Genomic DNA, 25458 nt, shown 5'->3' with positions numbered 1-25458 from the left:
AAAAAGGGGTGCACATTGATGTTATATTCAGCTACTGAACACTAGATGCAAATGTTGAACATAAAATTAATTAAGAAAGTGACTTGGGATTTCAACTACTTGATTGAAAACAGATGCAGTCGATGAGCACAAATTTATTTTAACTCATGACCTTCAATCATCACATTACATGACTCTCCTAACAGGCAGTGGGAATAAATTGCGTTTACATGGAGTAAAGCGTGATAAATCAAAATTAATTCCTATTGACTGACCCAGGTGTAATGCGAAGTGCGAGAAGAATTCTACAATACATGGCCCATGAAACCCTCATGGAAACTTTGCAGACGTGATCCAACAAATTAATCAGTGGCCTAACTCAAGCCAGAGCGGGCACAATATCACTGAATTCAGTGTGGCAGAGTGGCATCGTTGTGCGGATGTCAGCCAACCTCATGGTGCTGCAAGGCTGTGCTCATCTATTCACTCCTAGCTATCTTGCGCAGTACATAGCTGAACGAAAACTTTCTATCTCCAAGCTCAATCGCTCCATTTGCTAAGTCCTAAACTGCAGAGATGCTCACTTTCTCTCAGGCAAACTGAGTAAAGAACGCCACGTCTGCACTCAAGGCAAGCTGGGAACTGAAGACCTCTACGGAGACTTCTGCCAGTCAGCTCTTCACCTCGGTTTCCCCTCCAGCAAAATCACTTACGTCAATTGCAGCGCAAGACGCAATAATTATGTGTCGCTTCCCAGCACCGACCAATGCCTGCTCTGGGAAGTGAACAAATTCCGACAAAATTTCCCTTCCTCTCAAATTCTGCTATTTAGCTCCTCCTAGGCTACCCATCAAGGTTAGCGTCTGCACAAAACACCAATTTTTCCGGAATTCTGACTCCCAGGAGAGTCCTTCAAATTCCTTGGTCCTACGTTCCCATTGGAGGCCAGAGTATTTCATTCTGTCACTCTTCACCTGATTTACTTCAGACTCTGTGGACCGTGAATTCAGTCTGAAGTTGCTATAGTCACGAACACACGTATTTTGGCCTCTGTTGACCGCTCCACCGTAGCTTTGCGCGGTTTTCTCGCATGTGTCACTGAAAACGGGATGATGGAAATTTATCAACAGGCATACAAGCTCTCTGTCTGCTTCCTGGTACACCAGCATGGGGTCAACCACCCCCTCACTGTCACTCATCTTAAGGCAGCTGGAGGCCGTACCCCGTTTCTGCTTTCTCAGAGTTTGAGCTGCCTATTGTCGCTTCCCTTCCCTGCTCCCCAGCCCGGCCGTGGTCAACTCTGTATACTTCCTTGGGATAAACTAACCTCCAGTAAAATGACGATTTTCCAAAAAGTTTTCATGTTGCGTGAATTACTTTAAACACCCAGCATTAATTATTTCAATACGTCCATACTATACCCTCTACAAGATGCATTGTGCCTTGTCAGTCATTTTTGTTCAGACCTATTGTTCACTCAACGTGAGTTCGGTGATCTTTAATGACTTCATGTAAGGGGCATAGTTCTTGCCTACTTACAATATATATATATATATGAAAGAGTTTTGCATCACCTCGGTTCCGAGAGTTCAAGAACCAGTACAGAAATTAGAATAGAGATCAACACAAACATCATTTCCGCCCTTTTTATTACTCATGAAAACCACACAACGCATATCGTACCACCATACAGCGAGACCTACAGAGGTGGTCGTCTAGATTTCTGTGCGCATCAGTACCTCCAATGGCCAGTAGCACGTCCTATTCATTGTGGCATACTATCCACAAGTTCATCAAGGCACTTTTGGTCCAGATTGTCCCACACCTCAATGGCGATTCAGCGTAGATCCCTCAGAGTGGTTGGTGCGTCATGTCGTCCATAAACAGCCTTTTCAATCTATCCCAGGTATGACCAATAGGGTTCATGTCTAGAGAACTTGCTGGTCACTCTAGTCGAGCGATGTCGTTATCCTGAACGAAGTCATTCACAATATGTGCATGATGGTGGCACGAATTGTCGTCCATAAAGACGAATACATCGCCAATATGCTGCCGTCATTGTTGCGTTGTCGGTCGGAGGATGGGATTCCTGTATCCTACAGCCGTTACGGCGCCTTTCGTGACCACCAGCGGCGTACGTCACCGCACATAATACCATCCCAAAACAGTAGTGAACCTCCACCTTGCTGCAGTCGCTGGAAAGCGTGTCTAAGGCTTTCAGCCTGACCGGGTTGACTATTGTCTGGCTGAAGGCATATGCAACACTCATCTTTGAAGAGAACGTGATGCCCATCCTGAACGGTCCATTTGGCTTGTTGTTGGGCCCATCTGTACCGCACTGCATGGTGTCATCGTGCTTGCGAAGATGGACCTCGCCATGGACGTCGGAAGTGAACTTGTGCGTCATATAGCCTATTGTGCACAGTTCGCGTCGTAACACGACGTCCTGTGGCTATACGAAAAGCATTATTCAACATGGTGGCGTTGGTGTCTGGGTTCCTCCGAGCCATAATCCGTAGGTAGCGGTCATCCACTGCAGTAGCGAGGCATGTCATCGACAGTTACCATCTCTCCGTATCTCCTCCATGTCTGAACAGCATTGCTTTGGTTCACTCCGAGATGCCTGGACCCTTTCCTTGTTGAGAGCCCTTCCTGGCACAAAGTTACAATGCGGAAGCGATCGAACAGCTATATTGACCGTCTAGGCATGGTTGAACTACGGACAACAGGAGCAGTGTACCTGCTTCCTGGTGGAACGACTGGAACTGATCAGCTGTCGGACCCCCTCCGTCTAATAGGCGCTGCACATGCATGGTTGTTTACATCTTTGGACGGGTTTAGTGACATCTCTGAACAGTCAAAGGGACTGTGTCTGTGATACAATATCCACAGTCAACTTCATGAGTTCTGGGAAGGGGGTGATGCAAAACTTTTTTTTTTGATATGTGTATATACCGGGTCTGCCGGCCGCGGTGGTCTAGCGGTTCTAGGCGCTCAGTCCGGAACCGCGCGACTGCTACGGTCGCAGGTTCGAATCCTGCCTCGGGGATGTATGTGTGTGATGTCCTTAGGTTAGTTAGGTTTAAGTAGTCCTAAGTTCTAGGGGACTGATGACCACAGATGTTAAGTCCCATAGTGCTCAGAGCCATTTGAACCATATACCGGGTCTCTCTCCTGTGGGTCGTCGAGCGCATTTTCTCTCGTGCTTCTACAGATATTTGCAATTTCATTTTTGCATTATGTAGCTGCAGTTACCCCAAACAAATCGTGCTCATCATGCCTTTCACACGACGGCAAGCACCGAGGGAAAGCGTCGGTTTCTTGTCCATTACGAACAAAATTGTAGCGCACTGTACCGCAAGGAAGCAAGACAGAGGATGTTGTTATGGGTGGCTGGTATCCTCAACAACACAAATGCAGACGTGGATTAATACAGCTCTTTATTTACATGAACTGGCAATGTTACATATCTAGAATAGAGTCCATGTCCTGTGGTACAAGATGATCAGTAATAGTCTTCTTGCAGACAATATCGGTAATCCTACTATTACAAACTTCAGTCTCACTATAGTCACTAATCTGGTCGCTAAGTACCGTGATAGCCAATGACGTGAACTGAGCCCGTCCTGCGAGTGAATGACAGACGCCAAACTGGAAGAGTGAGTCAGCTGGGCCCTCTTGTCAGCGGCAGCGGCCTAAATACATGCTGTAGAGAGGGCGTTGGCGGCGTGTTGGTTGCTGGTATGTCTCAATTTCGCGCTACATCTTTGCCTACCGGTGTGCTGGCGACAGCTTACGCCAGTACAAAAAATATTTTTGAATCGGAGTTATTCGTATCTATTCGTTAGAGCTGTCCTACATTAGTGTGATATTTGTTTAATAGATGTGTATGAACAGGAATAGTAAACCACAAAGAACAATGAGTACTCCAGCAGCGATTCAGTAGCGCTGCATGCTTGGCGGCAGCAGTCAGTGCGTGCCAGGGCAGTGCCGTCAGTGCTGGAGTAGCGCTTATTTTTTGTCCCTGTCCCTGGTAATAAACAAGGATATAAAGCGAATATTGAAGCATGCTAACCTGGGACCTTCTGTCGAACGGGCATGTCAGATTGCACTTTAAAAATAATTTTGTTTCTTTCGGGACGCTGGACATTGCATGAAAGACATGACGAGCAGTATTTGTCTGGGCTGATTCCACCTACTCACGGCAAAGACAAAGTTGCAGAGACATGCCGAAATACCAGGGAAAACGCGCCTGACAACGCTCAGGTGAGACGCCCTGTACACAGAGTACTTCACGCGTGCCGGCCGAAGTGGCCGTGCGGTTAAAGGCGCTGCAGTCTGGAACCGCAAGACCGCTACGGTCGCAGGTTCGAATCCTGCCTCGGGCATGGATGTTTGTGATGTCCTTAGGTTAGTTAGGTTTAACTAGTTCTAAGTTCTAGGGGACTAATGACCTCAGCAGTTGAGTCCCATAGTGCTCAGAGCCATTTGAACCATTTTTGAACTTCACGCGTTTTCCAATGCAGCGTCGTTTCGCAGTTTGAAAGCAATCGCTGAAAAACTTTCGAAGACTTACGATTTCGTACATACGAACATTATACCTGTATAAATAAAAATGTAAACATTCGTGGGTTGAAAATCTTAAATCTGAGAAAATTCTTAAACGATTGCTTAGATTTTTCACACAACGTTGGATTCGAGTACGTGTAACATATAAGTAATATATATATATATATGTAATGGTTATAGAGGAAATATATATAAAAATGTAAATATTCGTTTGTTAAAAATATTAAATCTCTAAAAGTTCTTCACGGATTGCTTCGAAATTACGACAGAACGTTGCACTCGAATACATGGGTGTTTTTATACACCTATTTTTGAAATATATGTAGTATACAAATAAATATGCAATAGTTAAGGAAGAAACGCTACTACCAAAAATCCTGAAATGTTCTTGACCGATTTACTTCACAGAGAGAGAGAGAGAGAGAGAGAGAGAGAGAGAGAGAGAGAGAGAGAGACCGCATTCGACTGCTCTTGAGAAGATAGTTACCGTAATATAGCGTTTGTTAACGCTGACGCTCAATCGCATCGTAAATAGATTCGAGAAATGTCCTAGAATTTGAGAGCACGGTGGCCAGAATCGGAATTAGCAGTGCAAACACAGCCAAGCAGAGCTCTCGTGCTACGCTATATCAGAATGTCAGCACATTTGCCTGTTTACTTGTCTGTACTGCTGGCCGGTCATTTCCGCTTCAATATTCGTTGCATACACCAATGAGAAGAAGTTATGATGTACTACTTTTATATAATGAATGTAAAAGAAATGCCGTAAAGCAGTGCCACGGTATCTATCTGGATCGACAATGTCCGACGCACCAGGCTCTTGCACGAATCGTTAACATGCTAGTGTGGATAGGCTGCTTGAACGTCAAAAGGATGACAAAAAAGAAGACTGCAACTGACAGAGAACACGAAGAAGCTGTTCTGGGTACAGTGGTGCGAGACGTATTGCCAAGGAATATGGAATCAGCCGGACGAGTGTCATTCGCATCCTGCATCGACAGAATTACTATCACTGTGATCAGTCACTGGCCAACGGCCTTGCCGCAGTGTTAACACCGGTTCCCGTCAGATCACCGAAGTTAAGCGCTGTCGGGCTGGGCTAGCACTTGGATGGGTGACAATGCGGTCTTCCCAGCGCTGTTGGCAAGCGGGGTGCACTCAGCCCTTGTCAGTCAAACTGAGGTGCTACTTGATTGAGAAGTAGCGGCTCCGGTCTCGGAAACTGACATACGGTCGGGAGAGCGGTGTGCTGACCACATACTCCTCCATACCCGCATCCAGTGACGCCTGTGGGCTGAGGATGACACGGCGGCCGGTCGGTAACGTTGGGCCTTCATGGCCTGTTCGGGAGGAGTTTAGTTTTTCTGTGATCAGTCACTACATCAGGCAGTTGGCGGCCGTGATTCCTAACGTCATATTGATTCTTGTCAGTTTGCCCTTCAGCAAATGAGAGACGCCCTACGTTTTCCCAAAGTGTGCTCCTTGCAAATGAAGCAACGGATACTAACCACGCTAATGTAAATCTGCATTGCCTGCAATACTGGACAGTTGAAAATCCACCCTGGCCTCTTCATGGGCAACATCAGCGGCCCTGGAGCGTAAACGTACGGTGCGGCATCAAAGGAAATTACAACGTGGGGCCTTACTTCATCTGAGACGTTGTAAATGGACATTCGTAAGCACACTATCTGACGAACATTCTGCCTGTTCTTCTAGAAGAGATACCAATGGATATTCGGCGGTGACTGCAATACAACGGTTGTCCAGCACACTCGTCCCATGTTGCAACGAAAATACTGAATGAAAACTTTCTTCGACGCTGGATAACAAGAAATTCTGTTGTCAAATGGCCTGTGAGATCTCCCGATTTGACGCCTCTCGATTTCTTTCTTTGGGGAGTCTATGACGATGCCCCAAATACACCCGATGGTATGTGTCGTCGAATCGCCAGTGCATGTTCGAACACATCATCCACTGTAATTACGTTTGTTCTTTGTTCTTTCTACTGGCGGCTGCAAATGTGCCTCTCAGTCCATGGTCAACAGTTTAAACGCAAGTTTCAATAATGGATAATGCTATTTTTTTGGAAGACCATATTTATGTCATGTGATTCTGATCGTTACCAAATCATTGTTAGTCAATTGTTTATTTCATTTACTTGTGTACGAAGTTGCATTGTAACGTCAAATAAGTCGACAGCTTCTATTGCACGTAGCTGGGAACACTGTCATTATGCGCCTACGTCCAGCATGAAACGACGTTTCGTTGAGCAGAAAATTTATTTTGCGGTGAGCAGGTGGTCACGAAAGTATTTCTAATAAAATGTTCACTTCAACGAATCTATCCCATATGATATAACTTAGAGCAGCGTAGGTAGACACAGTTGTCCAACAGCATGTATTTTGCCTCTAAGAAGCCCACAGCCACGCACGGGAAAAGGTGTGTCACATCTTACTTCTAACATTTAAATATTTAAAATAGTACTTGCTTTTTGCATCGTGTAAGACCTCTTTATTTTTGAAGAATGGACAGTTGATTTTTCTGTTTCAGCTCGTGTCTTGAAAAGAGACTGTAAGACGAACATCAATAAAACTAAAAGCAGGGCAATGGAATGTAGGCGAATTACATCAGGTGACGCTGATGGATTAAGATTAGGAAATGAGACACTGGAAGTAGCAGAAAAGTTTTGCTGTTTGGGATGCGAAGTTACAGATGATGGGCAAAGTAGAGACATTACAAAATGCAGATAGTCAATGGTAAGAAATGTATTGATGAGACAGAGGAATTTGTTGATGTCTAATATAAATTTAAGTGTTACGAAGTCTTTCCCGAAGGTAGTTGTCAAGAGTGTAGTCTTCTACGGAAGTGAGACGTAGAGAATAAACAGTTCAGACAAGAAGAGACTAGATTCTCTTAAATGTGGTTGTAAAGAAGAAGGCACATTAGATGGGCAGATTGAATAATTTATGAGAATGTACTGAATTTAACTGTGGGAAAAACTGACTAAAAGAAGATATCAGTTGATAGGACTTCTCCTGAGGTATGCTTGAAAGAGTAGTCAGTTTGGGGATGGAGGGAAATGTGGGGGTAAAAATTGTAGAGGGAGAGTAAGTCCTGGAAACGGCAGATTCGGATGCATGTAGGCTGCAGTAGTTAATCAGATACGAAAAGGCTCACACAGGTCAGGCTAATGTGGAGAGCTTCATCAAACCAGTTACCAGGCTCAAGACCGCAACAACAACAGTCAAAAGGACACCGACAGTCTTGGAGATACTGTTGAGCGTGTCGTGCCTTGAGGAACTAACTGAAGACAGGAACGCAAGTCCGGAAGCTTCAACGAATGACGTTTCCAAGCGTCAAAGTTATACTGGGGGGGGGAGGGGGGGTGGCATTGTCAGTAGGCCATCCTTTCTACATCTTCATCTATAAGTACGTCTAGACTCCACAAGCCACACCACCGTGTGTGACGGTAGGTATTTTGCTTACCACTGACGCAGTGACGCTTCGCCTCCTTTAATGTTCCTGTCGGGTATGGTTCGAGGGAAGAACGATTGTTGGTAAAGATCTATGTCAGCACCAATCTCTCTAATCTTTACCTGTGCGACCTTTTTGACATATATACGTCGCAGGAACCAATATACTGGTTGAGCTTTTAGGATCTTACGCTCTGCAACTATTAACAGTAAACCATAGTGTGATGCAGAACGCCTGCTCTAGCAAAAATGGTTCAAATGTGGGACTTAACATCTGAGGTCATTAGTCCCCTAGAACTTAGAACTACTTAAACCTAACTAACCTAAGGACATCACACACATCCATGCCCAAGGCAGGATTCGAACCTCCGACCGTAGCGGGACGTGGTTCCAGACTGAAGCGCCCAGAACCGCTCGGCCACACCGGCCGGCTACCTAGCAGCGTCTGCCACTGCCACTGCTCAGAACCTCCGAGACGCTTCGGCAGTAAACATGTGTTTGTACGCTGTGACAGACCACACCCTCTATCAAAATACGCACTGTCACGCCCATTGACGATGGTTGCGCTCGCTACCCATCAGCGTTACAGCTCACATTTGCTGACGGAGGGGTTGCCTAGCGGCAGGCGTTTGACCCTACTCCATTGGCGCTCAGGAGGGTAGTCGGGTGTGTAAGATGTGAGTGTGCGTGTGTGTCTTTGTGTGTGAGTGTTAGGACTAGAACGCCCAGTGGAGGTCAGTTACCCATTTTTTCTTTTGTGATGCGATTCTCTGCGGTATTTAAATAGTCTTTCTGTGATTTTACGACTTTTAAATGATTTAGACAGGGTATAATTTGTCTTAATAATCTTGATTTGCAATTATGCGTTTTTCAGGTAACTACAAATTCACCACTAATTCCTGAAGACGATCAATTGACAGCTTCTCAAAGAAATACATTTTGCCTAATTTATTTACCGCTTTTGTTAGCCATCAATCGCGAACTTCATATAATGTAGCGTCAATAGTTTTTGCACGTCCTTATTTGTCAGTAACACTTTTATGAAGCTGAAAATAAAGGATCGGCTGTTCAGAGACGCTAAAATTACAAATGTTCTGACTGGTTTTCCTTATTTTGTGAAAGATGAAAAAAGACCTGCAGTTACTTGCCTGGGAGAACATACTACGCTACGTCTCATGGAACATTACTTATGAAGGGGTAGAAGTGTTACATGAGACAACTTCTTAAATTCTGTCAAGTTCTCAAAAGAGCTGAAAAAGAGAGATACAAGCATTATTGGCACTTCGAACAGGAGTAGAAGAGGCGTGCCACCACGTGTAAGAAAAGGACAAAATATACTTAATTCAAGTGTTATTGACAAGGGATTACTATGACATCTTACCAAGAGAAGACTAAGAAAAATGCATTTATTCTTAGTTCTGTGCACACCAGTGTAACAGTCGATGAGACTGCAGAAATGAAAACTCCAGAAATTTTTATAATTACACCAAATTCGGCGCAGATTTGGTAGCTCAAATGTCGCGCAAATGCACCGAATCAACGACTCTCGGTCTCAGCAATTCCTGGCTCCATCCGTTTTGACTGCCGACGGAGAAGAAGGAACATCGAAAGGTGTTAGATGAAACAGTTATCAAGTTGAACTGTGCAAGAAAAACAAAACTACAGATTATTGTTTTACATGTAAAAAAATTTCTTGTGGTTCATGTCTATGCAAAAGGATATGCAAAAATTGCAACAGTGATTCTCTGAATGTACAGAATTGTCCATATAGATGTGTCTAGTGAAACACTACTTATTTGTTATAGTATGAAAGTATGATTAGTGAATAGAGAAAAACTTCTATGATAATAGTATTTTCCGTCTATTGTTATAAGGTATAAACACAAACGTTGAAACTGTATGAAATTTTATGTGCATCTGATACAGTGTTATTTATTTTTGAATGGTGTAAAATAAAAGTGAAATTTATCAGGTTCAAATAAAAAGTCTCCACACAATTATTGTACATGAAAAAATTATAAAATCTATATTAAAGACAATAAATACGAAATATCGTCATATTTTGTAAAAAAAGCTTAAAACGCAATAAAAACATTACGGTCAATTGACTTGCATTGGGTCTGCTAGGATGTAGTTTGTAACTGGACGTCCTAATAATCCGACTAGATTACCTGACTAAGTTACGTTGTGCAACTCGTTCTGTGAAACGCGTTTCGTGCAAGTGGTTCTCTATATGACTAGACACAGTGACACCCATGAACACTTCAGGCCCGTCGTTTTGTGAGTGTCTGAAGTGAAAGTTTTGGCAGCTGCACGAGTTTCTTCACGAAATCGTTGCATAGGAATAGGAATGAGACTGTATTTGCGTTCGTGATTGGGCAAAGAAAACCTGTTGCTCAGCGACCTTTCTGAAAGAAATTGTAGTGTAAAATCGTAGAAGTTATTCCAGTCATCTGAGAATGTCACTGGACCACTCCATGTTTCTCCCAAACATAGTTAATGGTGCAGTAAGGAATAAAGATACAGTAATGTTTGAAGTTATGTCGCCACAACTGAGAGTACAAATCACATTCAGTTTCTTGGTAAATTGGGATTCATATTTCTCTCTACAGTACCTACAAAGTGTTCCCAAATCAACAAGTGCAAAATTTAGCACTTTTCTCAGTTGCAAACAGTAACCATTGTTTCACTTACGTTGGTATAGGTTGAAGCAGGAAGGGCATCTGATGGCGGTAGTTTTGCATGCAGTAATCTAAAATCGACAGTAGAGTTTGGATTTCTAGGTCTGCCAGAATATTCAGTTTTAGTTGCTAATGATTTTCGTTAACACATTTCTCAAAGCACGGTCCTCTTAGTTCCAAAGAAAGAATATTTTGTCACAAACTGTCGAAAGATCGCCGTGTTCTGGAAAATACGTTTACAAATCTGTTTAAGGGCCGCAACACCTGGAAAGACGCCATCGATTTTGATCTAATGATGGCATATGCCACTGGGGGACGGTAGATGCCCTGATAATGGTTTCAACATCGTCTGCCACCAGATAGCACAGTGGCGTAACTACCAGAGCGCCATCTGTGTCCTCCAATTAATAAGGAATGCTCAGAGCCAGAAGGCTCAGTGTGGTGCAAATGTGTGAAGCAAGCAGGCAGGCACGCCACAGAGGCACACCCACACTTGCTACAGCCAACTGAGTCAGTTTGGAACGGGTTCAGATTGTGTCCTTCTGGAAGGTAGGATGATCTTTTCGGAGAATTGCCAAACAAATTGGATGTGCTGCGTTAGTTGTGCAATGGTGCTGGTATTAGTGGTCACACGAACATTATCACACCCACAGTTGAGATTCTGGACATCCACACAGCAGAGACGCCCACCAGTATCTTCATACGGTAAGGGATTCAGTGGCAGATCGTACAGCCAGCACAGCACAGACAAGAGGCCTTATGAGCCCAGACGTGTCAACACAAACTCTTTCGAACCAGTTATTAACAGCGGGGCTATTGGCAGGCACACCTCCAGTTTGCCTTCCACTTGTGCTACAGCATCGACGTGCATGACTCGACTGGTGCAGTCAGAGGATCACTTGGAAGACGGACTGATGTACCGTGGTCTTCAGTGATGATAGAAGATTCTGCCAGCAGGCAATTTATGGTCGTTTTCATGTACAACATAGAATTTTGTGAGCACAGCCTTGTAGAGTACATGCTCGAGTATCATGTCATTTCTGGAAACCCAGAATCTACTATGTAGGAATCAACATGGATTCCGGAAACAGCGATCGTGTGAGACCCAACTCGCTTTATTTGTTCATGAGACCCAGAAAATATTAGATACAGACTCCCAGGTAGATGCTATTTTTCTTGACTTCCGGAAGGCGTTCGATACAGTTCCGCACTGTCGCCTGATAAACAAAGTAAGAGCCTACGGAATATCAGACCAGCTGTGTGGCTGGATTGAAGAGTTTTAGCAAACAGAACACAGCATGTTGTTATCAATGGAGAGACGTCTACAGACGTTAAAGTAACCTCTGGCGTGCCACAGGGGAGTGTTATGGGACCATTGCTTTTCACAATATATATAAATGACCTAGTAGATAGTGTCGGAAGTTCCATGCGGCTTTTCGCGGATGATGCTGTAGTATACAGAGAAGTTGCAGCATTAGAAAATTGTAGCGAAATGCAGGAAGATCTGCAACGGATAGGCACTTGGTGCAGGGAGTGGCAACTGACCCTTAACATACACAAATGTAATGTATTGCGAATACATAGAAAGAAGGATCCTTTATTGTATGATTATATGATAGCGGAACAAACACTGGTAGCAGTTACTTCTGTAAAATATCTGGGAGTATGCGTGCGGAACGATTTGAAGTGGAATGATCATATAAAATTAATTGTTGGTAAGGCGGGTACCAGGTTGAGATTCATTGGGAGAGTGCTTAGAAAATGTAGTCCATCAACAAAGGAGGTGGCTTACAAAACACTCGTTCGACCTATACTTGAGTATTGCTCATCAGTGTGGGATCCGTACCAGATCGGTCTGACGGAGGAGATAGAGAAGATCCAAAGAAGAGCGGCGCGTTTCGTCACAGGGATATTTGGTAACCGTGATAGCGTTACGGAGATGTTTAATAAACTCAAGTGGCAGACTCTGCAAGAGAGGCGCTCTGCATCGCGGTGTAGCTTGCTCGCCAGGTTTCGAGAGGGTGCGTTCTTCCCGCGAACCATACGCGACTGGAACAGGAAAGGGAGGTAATGACAGTGGCACATAAAGTGCCCTCCGCCACACACCGTTGGGTGGCTTGCGGAGTATCAATGTAGATGTAGATGTAGATGTAGCTGCCACATTCTTGTTTGTGTAGGAGGTGCTAACCAGTACTTGGCAGAATGCTGTTAGACCATTTCTTTTTCCTGTTCTTACAACAGGAAGGTGATGTGTTATTCCAACAGGATAATGCTCTCCCACACACTGCCCATTAAACCCAACATGCTCTGCAAGATGTGCAGCAACTTCCTTGGACTTGCCTCCAATCGAACATGTGAGGGGTATGATTTGTGCGACTTTTCAACCAACAACTATGTGAACAGTTCGAGCAGGTGTGGCATAATGTTCCTGGACAGGTTCACCATCTGTATGATCAACTAGATACAGAGTCAGCGCCTGCTTTGCAGCCTGTGGAGGCTACACCATGTACTAATATGACTGTTTCAGCATGGGTCGATACCTGGTACCATAGAACCGCTTGTGGTACTGATCTGTAGATGTAATTATTTCATGCACTCCATATTCACTCCTGCAACAACAAATCTTGAGTGAATTGGAATCCTTTAAAAGGGTGTACTAACTTCTTTTCCGGCAGTGTTTAAAAAGTGGGCTTCAGTGTTGTCAATGCTTGTTTTGAAGCATCAAATGCTGTTTCACATTCGGTAGACCATTCAAATTTTGCTCTTTTATGTTACAAATGGATCGCAAATTCCTCAATTTCAGTAACTTTTTTTACAAATTTACATTAATACTTAAAGAGGTACTCAAGAAGATTGCAATTGTTTATCTGTCTGTAGTGATGGGAAATTCTGAACTGCTGACAAATCAGACCAAAGGTTGAGAGATTTCAGAGCACTCTCACTTCTGATTTGGTGTAGGGAATACGATCTACGGCGATTTGACTTCATACATTGTGATGAAATGGTGGGCAGCAGTTTATAGTCTTGTTTGCGTGCTCTAGGGAAAGAAATATGTTAAGCTTTACCTGCGTTCAAAGGAACAGGGTGCCGACTTAAACGATTGCAGTAAAAGCACGGCGTTGGTGGGGCGACAAAGAGCGTTTTTTCTGGAGAGCGATGAAGATACATTTCCAGATGGCCCTGTGCCGCAGTCGTATTGCGCAGAAACGCATTAAGCTTGGCGCCACGGACAGGGGTAGACGTCCAGGTATACGGCCTAGTGCCGAAAAGTCGCCGACAGGGCATTGTAGGCGTTGTTAGCGAGCAAGCCGCCAAAAGAGATGTAAACGTTCTGCAAATGTCCGTGGGACAGGAAAACTGGCGCCCAGACATGCAGGCTGTTTCAAAACATGTTTTGTCAATGCTAGTTAATGGCCGTTCTTTGCAAACTTTGAAATGGACGCAACAGGGGAGATAACAAGCCGTTTATGGAGGGCTGTGCTTCCACCCTGTACTGTGTTAGCAAAAGACATGGCAAACGTGTGGGGAAGACGCCGCAAAGCTGAATTTTTTTCTGTTTTCTGCCAATTAACTTTAAGTCTCTGATTGGTCAAATCGGTTTGCAGTACAAAGACCATTCACCAAGCTTAGAATGCCAGGCTCCAGCTTGTGATTGGCTTGTGCGAAATTGGGGAAAAAAAGAGAAATGTGCTTTTGGAACCAAGCTGAGGAGGCAACACAGAGAAATGGAGATCGGGACTCTTGTACAAGTCTCTTGTACTGGCGCTTACCTAGTAAAGAACTGCAGGTCTCTACCTAAATGGTGAGACTTGTGTCCTTTGCTAGGGTGCGACTTGGATCCTATGCCAGTCACCTTCTGAACGGTCAGAGGTACTGCTTATATCGTCACGGTTACAACGAGTGATGCGTGGGTGTACTTATTTGTCTTGAGTCTGCCGTCTAAACATTTGATATATTCCGACAAGCACAGTCATGGCACGGAGTCAAATTGGTTTGGCAGACCAGAAAACGGATCCACCTGCACACTGGAATCCGTTGGGGTTTCAGAGGCTCTTAGGGAAGCACCTGCGTTCTGAATAAACCGAACGCGAGACCACGTACTTGCATTTTTCAGGAACATGCATTTAATAACAGATTGCCGTCGTCCATGACTTCAGTCGCCAAACGCATCATAGTGTGCCGCCTTGACCAGTAGGATGGTAAAGTATTCACTGCTGCGACATAGGGCTATAATATCTATTTCTCAGCACCCTGTTCTTTCGAACCATATTTTTGCTTTTTTTTGTATGGTAGAATATAGGTGCTTGGTGGTGGCGTAGTTTGATGCCATGACCTGGATTCACGTGTATGAAGTGAGATAGAGCGAGTTGTGTTCTGGTTAGTGTCATGTGTCGATCCCTAGCAGATCACTTTTTCCACCATAGATTCCATTTTAGTTAGGATTTTGTTAAATAAATATTTTTTGTATGATGTTTCTTTAATAATTTTGTTGTCTTGTCTTGTTTAAGATGAATAAATCAATTGTGAATTAGACTACAACTTCTCCCTGAGTTCTGATTAACAGTTCCTTCGCAATTTTATGGCAGTTTGGATAAGAAACGTAAGGAGTAGCTTTTTCATTTGGTGTCCATTGTAATCCTCTTTCAAGGTGACTTACCTCCATTGCTGCAAAATGACAGCTAGCAATCCTTTGCATTTGTCTTGGTGTCCTCAGTTTTCTGAACATTTCCTCCAGCCATCGTGCATATTCTTCCATGTCCTTTGAAATAAATGTGATGTCATCATTATAAAACATACATCGCCTCAGTAATCTTTGAAAAGTGGCAGGCGCATTCTTGAGTTTAAATGGCACTTGATGAAACTGAAAATGGCCCCAGAGGATGGTAAAAGCAGATACTCTGGCACTACCTCCAGCTGATGATACTCACTCTTTAAATCCATGATGGAGAAATATTTACACTGGCCCAAGCTGTTGAGAGTCACCATTAGTTTGGTATGGTGTATGCATCGGTGATGGTTCATACATTAAGGTATTACTAGTCACAGCAAAATATATTATCTAGTGTCACCTGGTGACTCCTTTGGGACTAAAATGACAGGTACTCTCCACAGCGTATCATTACACTAAAAAATGCCACCTGGTAACTCTTCCATTGTCAGTTGCAGCCTGTTTGGATTTCTGTATGGTTTCTTATACATTAGAGTGTTATTCCCTTTTGGTATCCCGTGCTGTGTGACTGCCATTGCTGGCAATTAACCACTAATATTAAATAAATCTCTCGAACTGCAGTAACAAGGTTCCCATCACTTTCCTATCTATTACTGTTTCACATAATATAGGTGTCTTGACAGTTTGTTTGCAGCAGAGGTCCTAACTTGACCTGTCTATATCATTTACCTCTAAAACATCCAAACTGGCAGTCACCACCCCATCTGGCAACTCGCCCATGGCTAAATTATTGAGACTGATTGGAACCATAAAATGTCCATCCATCTCACTGATGCGTATTATACTTCCGTGTACAAAACAGTGCGACTTATCCAATTCTTCGTTAATCTCCAATAGCTCTCCAACACATAATAAACACACGGGTAAGTGTGTGCCTATGCTAACCCAGGTGAACTTCGCTGTGCCTGTATTATGCGAAATGGTTTTTAGTGTTTATGTCTGCAGTTTATTTGGTAGCATCTTCATGCCTGATGAACCTTGCGATATTTTAACTCTTACAGATGTTGTCTCTAGAAGAAACAATATCCCACAAAGTTCAGTTGTATGCTGTGGAAGGTCAATTTTTGCATGTTGTTCAACAAGGTACTGGAGTCGCAGGATCATACAGTAGCCCTCCCAACATACATTAACACTTTCACACCCTCCGTGAAATGCTTAATTCTCACGCTAAAACTGGGCAGTGTTATCCACAACTACCTCACGTGATTATCACCCACCTCACTCTACGTGTACTGTAGAGACATCGGTCTCTTCCTGCCTAAGAAGTCCAGACTATCGACCGAGACACGAGCCCCTGCGTCCACTAGAAATTCGTTCCTTACCGTCCACTCCGCTCAGCAGGCAGCATTCCATTTCTGCCTACGTTTTTCCAATCACGAGTTCTATTGGGAATGCTATCTGATGAATGATGCACCCCCATTCCCGTTTAACAACCTATTACCTGGACGGTGCTTCTTCCATGTTTGTTACCGGCAATTACGCCCTTTATGGCCCACTTACCTATATTCGTAACATTCTGGAGTGGTCCACACGTCCATATCTTTCACCTCAGAGGAAAAAACCACTTCGGTCACTTTGCCTCCATATGGCAATGTCGATTTCCTCTAGTTGCGTGACGATTCTAATGGCGGCTGGTAATTCACTTGGGTTCAGCACTCAGACCCTCCTTTATTTCTCAGTAGAAATTCCCCTTTACAAATACACCCAGGGCCCTACTCTTTGCCCCATGGAGGATGACTGTGTCGGCATCAGCATTGTGTGTTACCTCGTACATTCGTACATTCAGTTTCCTAATACTGTCAGAGAAAGACACTACTCATTCGGTATACTTCTACGACAGTCCACTGAGTTCCCTCTGAAAAGCCTTGCACTATTCCGCTTACGATCGCTCTGGAGGAGACCGTTAACCAATCCACCAAACGTCGAAGTCTTGCTAAGAATCTCGAGGTACATATAGTATGATTTCCTGTCACCTACGCCGGCCGTAGTGGCCGTGCGGTTCTAGGCGCTACAGTCTGGAACCGAGTGACTGCTACGGTCGCAGGTTCGAATCCTGCCTCGGGCATGGATGTGTGTGATGTCCTTAGGTTAGTTAGGTTTAATTAGTTCTAAGTTCTAGGTGACTGATGACCTCAGAAGTTAAGTCGCATAGTGCTGAGAGCCATTTGAACCAGTCACCTGTGAACGCTAATTTACCCCTACTCAAGGCCGCTTCCTCGGATCATTTTCCCAATTCGGCGGCAGCCTTGACGTCGGCAATAAAAGCAGATCCGTCCTAGGTTCCCTGTCCCGAAAATGGCGCTATAATGTGGGATCAAGGGAAGGTGCCGGTACACTCAACAGAGTTTTGGTCTCCCCTGAATCTTGCCCATGAGTGGCTTCCCACACCTCTACCCTCCTACACAATGCCTCATTGTCCTGCTTACGTTGGACTGTAGTCTCCAACAACGCAGCAATTTTCCCCGCCAAGGCTGTCGCCTTTTCGTTCAAACAGGGGCAGGACAAACATATGTAAGTAGACCTAGAAACAGTCGATGTTGTGGTTGTAGACTGTCGTAGCTCTTTTGTAAAAGAACAGAACTCCAAGCGCTAATAGAAAGCAGTGAAACTCAAGTTCTTGTAGGATCGGAAAGCTGGTTAAAGCCGGAAATAAGTTTAGCTAAAATTTTTGCAATGGACCTGACGGTGTTGAAAAAGGATAGATTAAATACAGATAGTGGTGGAGTGTTTGTTGCTGTCAGAAGTAGTTCACCTTTTAGTGAAAGCGAAATAGATAGTTCATGTGAGTTAGTATGGGTAGAGGTTATGCTTGCCGGCCGCTGTGGCCGAGCAGTTCTAGGCGCTTCAGTGCGGAACCGCGCTGCTGCTGCGGTTGCAGGTTCGATGTTAACATCTGAGGTCATCAGTCCCCTACAACTTAGAACTACTTAAACCTAACTAACCTAAGGGCATCACACACATCCATGCCCGAGGCAGGATTCGAACCTGCGACCGTAGCGGTCGCGCGGTTCCAAGCTGAAGCCCCTAGAACCGCTCGGCCACTCCGGCCGGCTAATCCTGAGCAAATAGGGTGCATCATGACCGATATAGGAACTAATGACCACAAGTTGGTTGTAGCGAGACTGAGTACTGTATCATTGAAACCCAACAAAAATAAACGCAGAATACATCTATTTAAAAAAATGAGATCAAAATTCGCTTGAGACCTTCCTAAGAGGCAGTCTCCTCTCCTTCCAGTCTGAATATACACACATCAAAAAAAGTTTTGCATCACCTCGGTTCCGAGAGCTCCGGAACCTGTACAGAAAATTGGAATACAGATCAACATAAACATCATGTCCGCCCTTTTTATTCCTCATAAAAAACAGACATTGCTTGTTGTACCTCCACACAGTGAGACCTACGGAGGTGGTGGTCCAAATTGCTGTCCACACCGGTACCTCTAATACCCAGTAGCACGTCCTCTTGCATTGATGCATGCCTGTATTCGTCGTGGCATACTGTCCACAAGTTCATCAAGGCACAACGGCGTAGATCCCTCAGAGTGGTTGGTGGCTCACGTCGTCCATGAACAGCGCTTTTCAGTCTGTCCCAGGCATGTTCGATAGGGTTCATGTCTGTAGAACATGCTGGACACTCTTGTCGAGCGATGTTGTTATCCTGAAGGAAGTCATTCACAAGATGTGCACGATGGGGGGCGCGAACTGTCGTCCATAAAGACGAATGCCTCGCCAATATGCTGCCGATATGGTTGCACTATCGGTCGACGAATGTCATTCGCTTATCGTGCAGTCGTTACGGCGCCATGGCCATCAACGGCGTACGTCGGCCCCACATAATGTCACCCCAAAAAAGCAGGGGACCACCACCTTGCTGCACTCGCCGGACAGTGTGTCTAAGGCGTTCAGCTTGACCAGGTTGCCTCCAAACACGTACTCGATGATTGGCTGGTTGAAGGCATATGCGACGCTCATCGGTGAAGAGAACGTGATGCCAATCCTGAGCGGTCCATTCGGCATGTTGTTGGACCCATCTGTGCCGCACTGCATGGTGTCGTGGTTGCAAAGATGGACCTCGCCATTGGCGTCGGGAGTGAAGCTGTGCATCATGCAGCCTAGGTGCGCAAAGTTTGTGTCGTAACACGACGTCCTGTGGCTGCACGAAAATCATTATTCCACATGGTGGCGTTGTTATCGGGGTTCCTCCGAGCCATAATCCGTCGGTAGCGGCCATCCACTGCAGTAGCCCTTAGGCGGCCTGAGAGAGGCATGTCATCGAGAGTTCCTGTCTCTCTGTATCTTCTCCATGTCCGAACAACATCGCTTTGGTTCACTCGGAGACGCCTGGATACTCCCCTTGTTGAGAGCCATTCCTGACACAAAGTAACAATGCGGACACGATCGAACCGCGTTGTTGACCGTCTAGGCATAGTTGAACTACGGACAATACGATCCGTAGATGATACTGATCTCCCATTGTACACTAAACAGCTCAGAAGACTGTTGCAGAAAAAAAAGAGGCAATCTAAAAGAGCGCAAAACCCTCAAGGTTGGCGAAGTTTTATAGAAGTTCGAAATGTTGCGTGAACTTTAGTGTGAGATGCCTTTAATTCTTTCCACAACGAAACTGTCTCGAAATCTGGCAGAAAACCGAAAAAGATTCTGGTCGTATGTGAAGTTTCTCAGGGGAATTACTGTTAAAACCTTCAATGCGCGATGACAATAGTGACGTTACCGATGACAGTGCCCCTAAGGCAGAGTTACTAAACACGGTTTTCCGAAATTCCTTCACCAAACAATACGAAGTAAATAGTCCAGAATTCGAACCAAGAACAACTGCCAACACGAGCAGCTTAAATCGCTTAATAAAGGCGAGGCCTCCAGTACTGATTGTGTACCAGTTAGGTTCCTCTCAGAGTATGCTGATGCAATAGCTCCATATTTAGCAATCATATACAACCGACCGTTCGTAGAAACATCCGTACCTAAAGACTTGAAAGTTTTACAAGTCATACCAATACCCAAGAATGGGAATAAGAGAAATCCGCTAAATCGGTAATATCGGTTTGTGGTAGGATTTTGTAACATATACTGTGTTCGAACGTTATGAATTACCTCGTAGAAAACGCTTTACTGAGTAACAGCCGACACGGATTCAGAAAACATCATTCTTGGGAAACACAAATAGCTCTTTGTTCTCATGAAGTAATGAATGCTATTGTCAGGGGATGTGAAATTGAGTCAATATTTTTAGATTTCCGGAAGGCGTTTGACACTGTGCCTCAAAAGGAACTTGTAATGAAACTGCATGCCTATGGATTCGTGATTTCCTGTTAGAAAGGTAACAGTTCGCAGTAACTGACGGAAAATCATCGAGTAAAACAGAAGTGACGTCTAGCGTTCCCCCGGGAAGTGTTATATGCTCTCTGCTACTCCTAATCTACATAAACGATTTAGGAGACAATCTGAGCAACAATCACAGATTGTTTGCAGATGACGCTGTCGTTTACTATCATCGAAAGTCATCAGAGGATCAAAACATATTGTGAAACGAGTTAGACAAGATATCTGTATGGTGCGAAAAGTGACAATTGACTGTAAATAATGAAAAATATGAAGTCATCCACATGAGTATCACGAGGAAGCCGCAAAATTTCGGTTACACGATAAATAACTCAAATCTAAAGGCTCTAAATTCTACAAAATACTTAGAATTACGAATAACTTAAGTTGGAACAATCATATAAATAATGTTGTGGGTAAAGCAATACAAGGACTACGATTTGTTGAAGAACACTTAGAAAGCGCAACAGGTCTACTAAAAAGACTGCCTATACTACGCTTGTATGTCATTTTCTGGAGTATTGCTGTGCGGCGTGGGATCCGCATGGGATAGGAATGACGGGGAAGACATCTAGGAAGTTCAAAGGTGGGTAACTCGTTTTGTACTATCGTGCAATTGGGGAGAGAGCGCCATGGATATGATACGTGAATTGGAATGGCAATCATGAAAACAAAGGTGTTTTTCATTGCAGCAGGGTCTTCTCATGAAACTGTAATCACCTACTTTATGCTCAGAGTGAGAAAATATTTTCTTGGTGCCCTCGTTCATAGGGAGGAATGAGCATCATAACAACATTAAATGTTCGTTTTCCTATCTCGGTGTTCTAGAGCGGAACGGTAGAGAAGTAGCTCGAAGTTGGTTCAATGAACCCACTGCCAGACGCGTAATTATGAATTTCAGAGTAATCATGTAGATGTAGATGTGTCAGGCATTTGTGCAACCTCCATCTGTCATTATACAAGGAAAATAAGGAAACAGTGCATCCAATACCCAAATAAGATCAAAGGTGCGCTTAATCACTGTGCCGCATCATAGCCCAAGGGAATCTGTGCACTATTGTGCCTCGTGAGAAAATCTTCTGCACGTGCTACATGTAGCGGACACAGCCTGATCATATGGCAAAACATGCCTGGACAAATTACAACACGGGAATGTCACTAGCTGCATCCACGGAGCAAAGACAAATCCGGAGGTTCATGCACCCTAATAAACGACACTTTTAACGTACTTTAGGGTCGCTATGGTTCAACATGGTCACTGCAAAAGACGCTAAAAGGAGAACAAATACACATCACTCACCGTACCGCATTGTATCGATCTGCGAACCTTAGCCATTGGCCATACGTTGCAGCTGCGCAGAAATCGTCAGCTGCTGATGCTGTAGATGTATGGCTGTGGCACCAAGCGGGTAGATGTCGGCACTGGTGGCAACTACTTGCTGATAGAAGATACAGGAGTCTGGTCCAGTACCCCTGCAGTCGTCAGGATTGTGACGAGCAGGGTGCAATGATGAGGATCTGTAAACTCTCGAGAGCGCCAAGGAAATATTACCCACAGTGACATATTTAGTGTTCACAAATTGAGATTGCCTTCTGTAGGCACGTGGCCACCTGGCAGAACCGCTGCGCAGTGGACGTGCGCTCAGGGGACTAGCCCTCCAGCCCAGCCTGCAGTACCTTTTGTCATGCAGAGTTCGACCTGCGGCCTCCAATTAGAAGATAAGAGGGCGGCAGCATCGGTGATAGCCGTAGGAGTGGTGCGAGCAGCAAGACTGGCTCCTCTTCACGATGGCGGATGGCGAACAGCTTCCTGGCCCTTCTGCTCACGCCTCCAGCAGACGAACGGGTAGGTGGCGGTCTCTGCACCCTGTCAGTGACGACCTGGAAGCTGCCACTGCAGCGTGCAGCTGCAAAGCCTCTCCAGCGAGACTTGCAGCTCTGTAGATGATCGCAGACGACCATGCCCGCAGAGGGTCGAATTACATAGTCTCTCCCTCCAAAGGACAGCCGCAGCTCAGATCATTGCTTAAGAGAGCCGCAGTATTTATGGTGGTGACCCATGCGCGCTGTGGTGTGGTGTGGGCAGCAATGACGTCATGTGTTCTAGTTTTACCGTTTGGTCAACACTTGTCGTGGCTTCAGACTTTCGTAACGTCGTCCTTCTGACTGTTTTCAACTGCGTAAGTGGCTGAATATTTAATGTTGCGCTGTATCTGCAGCTTCTCGTGACGTTCTGCTCGGTCACCAGTAGGACAGCATCTTTCTGTTGCCATGATGTCATTGAGCTTCGTTCACGGACTTGGGCAGTCGCCCGATTCCGCGTGTCGTAATCGCCTCCTCGTTCACCTCGACCTGCTCAGCACCCCACCCTCTTCCCCCCTCTCCACCATATGCCATACTCGGCAGTCTGACAGTGATCAAGGCGGTCTGGTTTCTGGCGTCGCCAGTGAAGAACTTTAATAAGTCTTTAGTGTTCTCCTGGGATACTGTTCCGGGGCGCAACAATACATGTCTGGGGCTCTATATGAAACAAAGCTAGAGGCGTTGAGCAGCCACGTCTTTCACAAGGAGGCCACGCGGCAGTCGAATTCTTGTGTTTGTTTACGTTTATGCTACGCCAGGTCGAAAACTCAAATATGACTCCATCAAAGCAGTACAACGTGTTCTCAAAAATTCTCGAGAAATCGAGTCTTACATTTTCCGGCCATCTTTAATACCCTAAAGTATGCTCCATTCCGTTGACAGGCAGGATGGCAGTGTGGCAGAATGGTCCCCAGCCAAATAGGGGTACTGCGTTCCATTCCAGGCTGTGGCAAAATTTTAAACAGAGTGATCACTTCTATGAAGCGTAAAATACGCAATGCAGGAAATAACTTAATTTGTCATGTCGTTTCATTTAAGCAATCATTATTAACGATTTTTTATTAAAGATTAGTAATTAAGAATTTATATTTACAATCTAACTGGATTTTGGTGTGTGACGTGTAATTAAAAATGAGACTAGAATTTTTCTTAAAAATGACACATACGTGTTAAATACCACAAATTTGCTCAATTTCATGTTTAAATGACGTACATATTCAGACTAAACGAAAAAATTACGTAAAAATAGTGAACGAAACAAGACTCCAAACAGAAATTCTCTGCCTTGAGTCTCTCAGACTTTTTCCATCTTTATGTATTTTGCTCTTGGTGGAAATGCCAGTAGAAAGTGCATCTCTGTTTAGAAATTTGCATCAGCCAAGAACCGAAGCAAGAACCAGTATGCGGCAGGCGAGTTTTCTGGTAGAGTCACTCTGACCATCAAGAAAAGAACTTACCTTAAGGTATTAAAGACGTTCGGAGAACTTCACAGTCTATTTTCTCGATAGCTTTTGAGAGTTGCGTTGAACTGCTAATTGCACTCCGTCGTCAGGCCATGGGAATACTACCGGGACCATCCGACCGCCGTGTCATCCTCATTGGAGGATGCGGATAGGAGGGGCGTGGGGTCAGCACACTGCTCTCCCTGTCGTTATAATGGTATTCTTGACCGAAGCCGCTACTATTCGTTCGAGTAGCTCCTCAACTGGCGTCACGAGGCTGAGTGCAACAGCGCATGGCTGCCTGGATGGTCACCCATTCAAGTGCCGACCGCGCCCGACAGCGCTTAACTTCGGTGATCTCACGGGAACCGGTGTATCCACTGCGGCAAGGTCGTTGCCGTTGAACTGCTAAGACTAACAGAAATTTGGGTCCTGAACTTCACGTATGAATAATATCAAAAATTGCTAAAGTGTAATTGCCGTGTAGTCTCCGGGTTTCTCCCTTTTAACAGTGTAACCACTACTCCCTTATACTTTGCGCAAGTTCACTTCGATTTGTAAACCTCCTACATGTTTACTGACGGAAAAAAATCGGAACATCAAAAATTTCGGGAATACATTCGTCTAGGTAACATGTAAGCCGTTGCAGATGTGAAATGGTGGTGTGAATCTCAGTTTGTGCGATGGAGTTCCATTACTGTTGCACTTGGTCAACACAGGGAAGGTTAGTGCTGTTTGTGGGTGACGCTGGAGTTGTCGTCCGGTGATGACCGATATGTGGTCAACTGGAGACCGATCTGGTGATCGAGGAGGCCAAGGCAAGATGTCCACGCTCTGTTGGGTTACAACAGCAGCATGTCGGCGAGCGTTATCCTGCTGGAAAACATCACCTGGGATGATGTTCATGAATGGCAGCACAACAGGTCGAATCACCAGATTAACGTACAGTTTTGTAGTAAGGGTGAGTGTAATAACCACTCCCATACGAAATCGCACCCCAGACCATAACTCCAGTGCAGGTCCATGTGTCTAATAGGCAGACAGGATGGCTGAAGTAACCTATTTGTAACTGTTCGTTGTGTCACTGTAATGGCAACTGCTGCTCAGATTTGCTGCTGCAGATGCAATACGATTCGCCAGAGCCAGACGCCGAACACGATGGTCCTCCCTCCGTGTAGTGCCACGTGGGTGTCCGGAGCCCGGTCTTCTTGCGTCCGTACTTTCCCGTGACCACCGCTACAAGCAGCCATGTACAGTGGCTACGTTGCGCCAAGTCTTTCTGCAGTATCGCACAAGGAACCTCCAGCTTCCCGTACCCTATTACTCGACCTCCTTGAAACGAAATGTAGATTTGATAATGGAGTACTTCTCGCCGTAAAG

The 25458-nt window shown here is 44.9% G+C and overlaps 2 pseudogenes; one reads left to right on the top strand and one right to left on the bottom strand.

The window, feature by feature from the left end:
- Positions 1–5576: 5576 nt before the first annotated feature.
- LOC124546079 lies at positions 5577–5694 on the top strand (annotated as a pseudogene).
- Positions 5695–24359: 18665 nt separating this feature from the next.
- LOC124546344 lies at positions 24360–24477 on the bottom strand (annotated as a pseudogene).
- Positions 24478–25458: the final 981 nt, after the last annotated feature.

This window comes from Schistocerca americana, chromosome 8, assembly GCF_021461395.2.
Source record: "Schistocerca americana isolate TAMUIC-IGC-003095 chromosome 8, iqSchAmer2.1, whole genome shotgun sequence".
NCBI classification, from domain to species: domain Eukaryota; kingdom Metazoa; phylum Arthropoda; class Insecta; order Orthoptera; family Acrididae; genus Schistocerca; species Schistocerca americana.
The sequence above is the reverse complement of the archived record's forward strand: the minus strand, read 5'-3'. Positions and strand labels throughout refer to the sequence as shown.